Raw genomic sequence first — 5000 nt, 5'->3', positions numbered from 1 at the left:
GGCAGTCCGGGGGAAGGCTTAATAGTCGTCCCCCGGGCGCTCCGGAGGGGAAAGCTTAATAGTCGTCCCCCAGACAGGGTGGGTGGGGGGGAGGCTTAACAGTCTTCCCCCAGGCTGAGCGGGAGGCTTCGCAGTCGTCCCCCGGGCAGTCCGGGGGAAGGCTTAATAGTCGTCCCCCGGGCGCTCCGGGGGGGAAAGCTTAATAGTCGTCCCCCAGACAGTGTGGGTGGGTGGGGGGGGGGGAGGCTTAACAGTCTTCCCCCAGGCTGAGCGGGAGGCTTCGCAGTCGTCCCCCGGGCAGTCCGGGGGAGGCTTAATAGTCGTCCCCCGGGCGCTCCGGGGGGGAAAGCTTAACAGTCGTCCCCCAGACAGTGTGGGTGGGTGGGTGGGGGGGGAGGCTTAACAGTCTTCCCCCAGGCAAAGCGGGAGGCTTCGCAGTCATCCCCCGGGCAGTCCGGGGGAGGCTTAATAGTCGTCCCCCGGGCGCTCCGGAGGGGAAAGCTTAATAGTCGTCCCCCAGACAGGGTGGGTGGGGGGGAGGCTTAACAGTCTTCCCCCAGGCTGAGCGGGAGGCTTCGCAGTCGTCCGCCGGGCAGTCCGGGGGAAGGCTTAATAGTCGTCCCCCGGGCGCTCCGGCGGGGGGGAAGCTTAATAGTCGTCCCCCAGACAGGGTGGGTGGGGGGGAGGCTTAACAGTCTTCCCCCAGGCTGGGCGGGGGGGAGGCTTAATAGTCATCCCCCAGACAGTGTGGGTGGGTGGGGCAGGGGGGGGAGAGGCTTAGCAGTCTTCCCCTAGACTGGCCGGGGGTGGGGGCTTAGCAGTCGTCTCCAGGGTGGTCCGGGGGTGGGGGGAGGCCTCAGAGTCGCCCCTCGGAGAATCGGGGCGGCGGCGGTGGTGGGTGTCAGGCTTTACAGCCAGCCTCCGGAGGGTGAGCGTCCTCGGACGCGATGCAGCCGCCGCAGAGAGGGAGCCTCCGAGGCTGGGAGCGGAGCACCGAGGCTGGGGAGAGGGGAGCAGGAGCCCGGGGGTGGGGGTGGGGGTGGGGGGCCTTCAGGACAACCGGTCAAGCCCCGGGAAGCGGCTGTAAAATTTTCAAAGTCCCCACCGGGACAACAGGTCACGCCCCGGGAAAAGGCTGGAAAATTTCCTAAGTCCCCGCTCGGCCACCAGGTCCACCCAGGTCTAGCAATGGGGTTGACCTGCCTGATGGCCGGTTAGTATCAACGTAGTCTCACACAGGAGGGCAGCTCTCAGGCCGGCCGGCTGCGGCTGACTCTGGGGCGGTGCCCGGTGCCCGGCAGCGAGGCGCGGGGGGGGTGGGGGGGTGAGGGGGGGGGGAGCGACACGGGGCTTACCGGCCCCGGGGCCGGGGGCGCCTCCTGCGGCTTTGGGGGCCGCGGGTCCTCCGTGGCATCCAGGCCAGGCCTCTCCTGCCTGGCCGCGGGGGGATTCGGGGGCGGTCCCGCGGGCCGGCGGCCGGGCGCAGGGGGGGGGGCCCGAGCGAGTCCGCCCCGGGCCCGGGGTCTCCCCCTGCGGCTCAGGGGGGGCGTGGGTCCTCGGGGGAGGAAGCCCGGGGGGAGCTGCAGACCCGCCGTGGGGCCCTCCAGGCCAGGCCTCGCCTGGGTGGCCGCGGGGGGATTCGGGTCGGGCCCGCGGGCCGGCGGCCGGGCGCAGCGGGGCCGGGAGGGTCCGGGCCAGTCCGCCGCATGCCCGGGGTCTCCCCCAGCGGCTTCGGTGGCCGTGGGTCCCCGGTGGGGCAAGCGGCGGGGAGCCTGACACCCGCCGTGGGGCCCTCCAGGCCAGGCCTCGCCTGGGTGGCCGGGGGGGGATTCGGGGCGGTCCCGCGGGCCGGCGGCCGGGCGCAGGGGGGCCGGGAGGGGCCGGGCCAGTCCGCCCCATGCCCGGGGTCTCCCCCAGCGGCTTCGGTGGCCGTGGGTCCCCGGTGGGGCAAGCGGCGGGGAGCCTGACACCCGCCGTGGGGCCCTCCAGGCCAGGCCTCGCCTGGGTGGCCGCGGGGGGATTCGGGGCGGTCCCGCGGGCCGGCGGCCGGGCGCAGGGGGGCCGGGAGGGGCCGCGCCAGTCCGCCCCATGCCCGGGGTCTCCCCCCAGCGGCTTCGGTGGCCGTGGGTCCCCGGTGGGGCAAGCGGCGGGGAGCCTGACACCCGCCGTGGGGCCCTCCAGGCCAGGCCTCGCCTGGGTGGCCGCGGGGGGATTCGGGGCGGTCCCGCGGGCCGGCGGCCGGGCGCAGGGGGGCCGGGAGGGGCCGGGCCAGTCCGCCCCATGCCCGGGGTCTCCCCCAGCGGCTTCGGTGGCCGGGGGTCCTCCGCGGAGGAAGCCGGGTGGGTGTTGGGGGGAGCCGGACCCCAGGCGCCCCGACCCGTGACCTGCGGCCGCGACCTCCGACTCGGCAGGAGCGACGAGGGGCTTTCTGGCCCGCCCCCCCCCCCCTTCTCCTTCCTCCCCAGAAAAAGGAGAGAGAGCTGGCTCGGACCGGGAAAAGCTGCCTACGGCACCTGGGATTCCCAGGCGGTCACCCATCCAAGTACTAGCCAGGCCCGGGACGGTTTACCTTCCGAGATCGGACGGGATCGGGGGCGTTCGGTCCGGTATGGCCGTAGGCACCCGGCTCCGCGCCTCCTCGCCCGCTTTCCCCTGCCGGCGCCCGGGCCTGCCGCACGGCGAGCCCCGGTCGGACTGCCCCGTGCGGCAGGGCCCCCGTCTCTCGCGGGCCCGATCCTTTTTTTTCCTTTTCAAGCTCCGGGGCCCGGGCTGGCCCGTCAGAGCCCCTTCCCCTCCCCCCCCCCCTCCCTCCGGCGTCGGGAAAAATATTTTCCCGGACTTCCAGCGGGCCCGATCCTGTCAGCCGGGGGTGGGGGGGGGGGCAGTCCCTCGCTGCGGCCAGGGAGGGTGAGCCCGGGGCGGCTTGCCTGGCGGCCGGGTCCCGGCAGGCCCGATCCATTCCCCCCCTCCCCGTCCCCCGTCCCCCAGCGGTTCCAGCGGTTCCCCGCCCCGCCCCCGCGCCTGGTTCGCACCCTGTTCCTTCGGGCCGAGGAAGGCGTACCCCGGGGGGAACCGTCCGAGTCCCCTCCCGGGCACCAGGTCAACCCGTGGAATCGAACGGGGTTCACCTGGCTGGCCGGTATGCTTTCCGGCCACCGGGTCAACCCATAGGTTTTAACTGGTATACCTGGTGGCCGCTTTGCCAGGTCAACCCGGTTCTCCCTCCTTCCCTGGGCGCCCCCTCCTCGGAGGCGTCGGGTTAAACTTTTTCCAGACTTCCAGGGGCCCGATCCAGTCAGCCGGGAGGCAGTCCCTCGCTGCGGCCGGGGACGGTGAACCCAGGTCGGCCTGCCTGGCGGCCGGGTCCCTGTCTCTCGTGGGCCCGATCCTTCTTTTCCTTTTCGAGCAGGGGGGGCCCGGCCCGCCCCGGTAGCGCTCCTCGGAGGCGTCGGGCAATTCCCCCCCCCCCCCCGCACCCCACCCAGACTTCCAGGGGCCCGATCCTGACGGCCGGGAGGCAGTCCCTCGCTGCGTCCGGGGACGGTGAGATGCTCGGCCACCAGGTCAACCCGGAGGAAGCGGGCTGAAATTTTTTTTTCCAAGTCCGAAAGATTGTCCAAGTCCCCGCTCGGCCACCAGGTCAACCCGGAGGAAGCGGGCTGACAATTTTTTCCAAGCCCGAAAAATTTTTCCAAGTCCGAAAGATTGTCCAAGTCCCCGCTCGGCCACCAGGTCAACCCGGAGGAAGCGGGCTGACAATTTTTTCCAAGCCCGAAAAATTTTTCCAAGTCCGAAAGATTGTCCAAGTCCCCGCTCGGCCACCAGGTCAACCCGGAGGAAGCGGGCTGACAATTTTTTCCAAGCCCGAAAAATTTTTCCAAGTCCGAAAGATTGTCCAAGTCCCCGCTCGGCCACCAGGTCAACCCGGAGGAAGCGGGCTGACAATTTTTTCCAAGCCCGAAAAATTTTTCCAAGTCCGAAAGATTGTCAAAGTCCCCGCTCGGCCACCAGGTCAACCCGGAGGAAGCGGGCTGACAATTTTTTTCCAAGCCCGAAAAATTTTTCCAAGTCCGAAAGATTGTCCAAGTCCCCGCTCGGCCACCAGGTCAACCCGGAGGAAGCGGGCTGACAATTTTTTCCAAGCCCGAAAAATTTTTCCAAGTCCGAAAGATTGTCAAAGTCCCCGCTCGGCCACCAGGTCAACCCGGAGGAAGCGGGCTGACATTTTTTTTTTTTTCCAAGCCCCGAAAATTTTTTCCAAGTCCGAAAAATTGTCCAAAGTCCCCGCTCGGCCACCAGGTCAACCCCATTGGAGCGAATGGGTTGACCTGATGGCCGGTCGTCTCGCGGATGTCCGGAAGGGGTCGCCACACGCCGCTTCGGCCGACCGAGAGAACCACGAGGTCGGACGCGATTCCAGGTTCGTACCACTGAAGGGGGGGGTTTTGGCTTTTTCGACCTGTCTTTTAAGAACTGTGTGCGGAGATTTCTGAGGACAGGTTTTTCAGAGCCTGTGAGAACCGGAGCTCAGCCTAGGGGATCAATCCGAGTATTGTTGTACCCCGACCTTGCCAGGGGGGGGAAACGGGCACGTTTGACAGCGGAGGGCACCCGGCCCTCCTCCGAGACGGCCTGCTTTTCCCGGCTCTTAGCTCATGGGCCCCGCAGCGGCCGGGACCTGAGCTCCGACTGTCGGCGCCCCCCGGAGGGAGGGGGGGCCCGCTCCTCTCGCGCCCTCTGATCGATGTGGCGCTGACGTTCGCGACGGGAAGGGCCCTTCGCGGGCCGGCACCCCAACCGCGGGGCCGTCCGGTGTTCAGGCGGATCGGGACCCTCTTCCTTTTCGCGTGCACGGATCCAGGGACCGATGGGGACTGCCCTCCTCGGGGCGGCCCGGGCACGTGCCCGGCCCTTCGTGCGTGGGGCCGTCTGGCCGAGATCTCCGCCGTGTGAGGTCGAGCGGTTCCGGCAGACCACCCAGGGGTCCGAAAAAAAAACCC

The 5000-nt window shown here is 69.3% G+C and overlaps 1 non-coding gene across 1 annotated transcript; it reads right to left on the bottom strand.

Annotated features, from left to right (window-relative positions):
- Positions 1–2501: 2501 nt before the first annotated feature.
- Positions 2502–2620, bottom strand: LOC135889734 (5S ribosomal RNA). The gene has a single exon (XR_010562064.1). It is a non-coding gene; the product is annotated as a 5S ribosomal RNA (ribosomal RNA).
- Between the last annotated feature and the right edge of the window lie 2380 nt (positions 2621–5000).

This window comes from Emys orbicularis, chromosome 15 (assembly GCF_028017835.1).
Source record: "Emys orbicularis isolate rEmyOrb1 chromosome 15, rEmyOrb1.hap1, whole genome shotgun sequence".
In the NCBI taxonomy this organism is placed as follows: domain Eukaryota; kingdom Metazoa; phylum Chordata; order Testudines; family Emydidae; genus Emys; species Emys orbicularis.
Note: the sequence above shows the minus strand (reverse complement) of the source record. Positions and strands in the feature narration are given on the sequence as shown.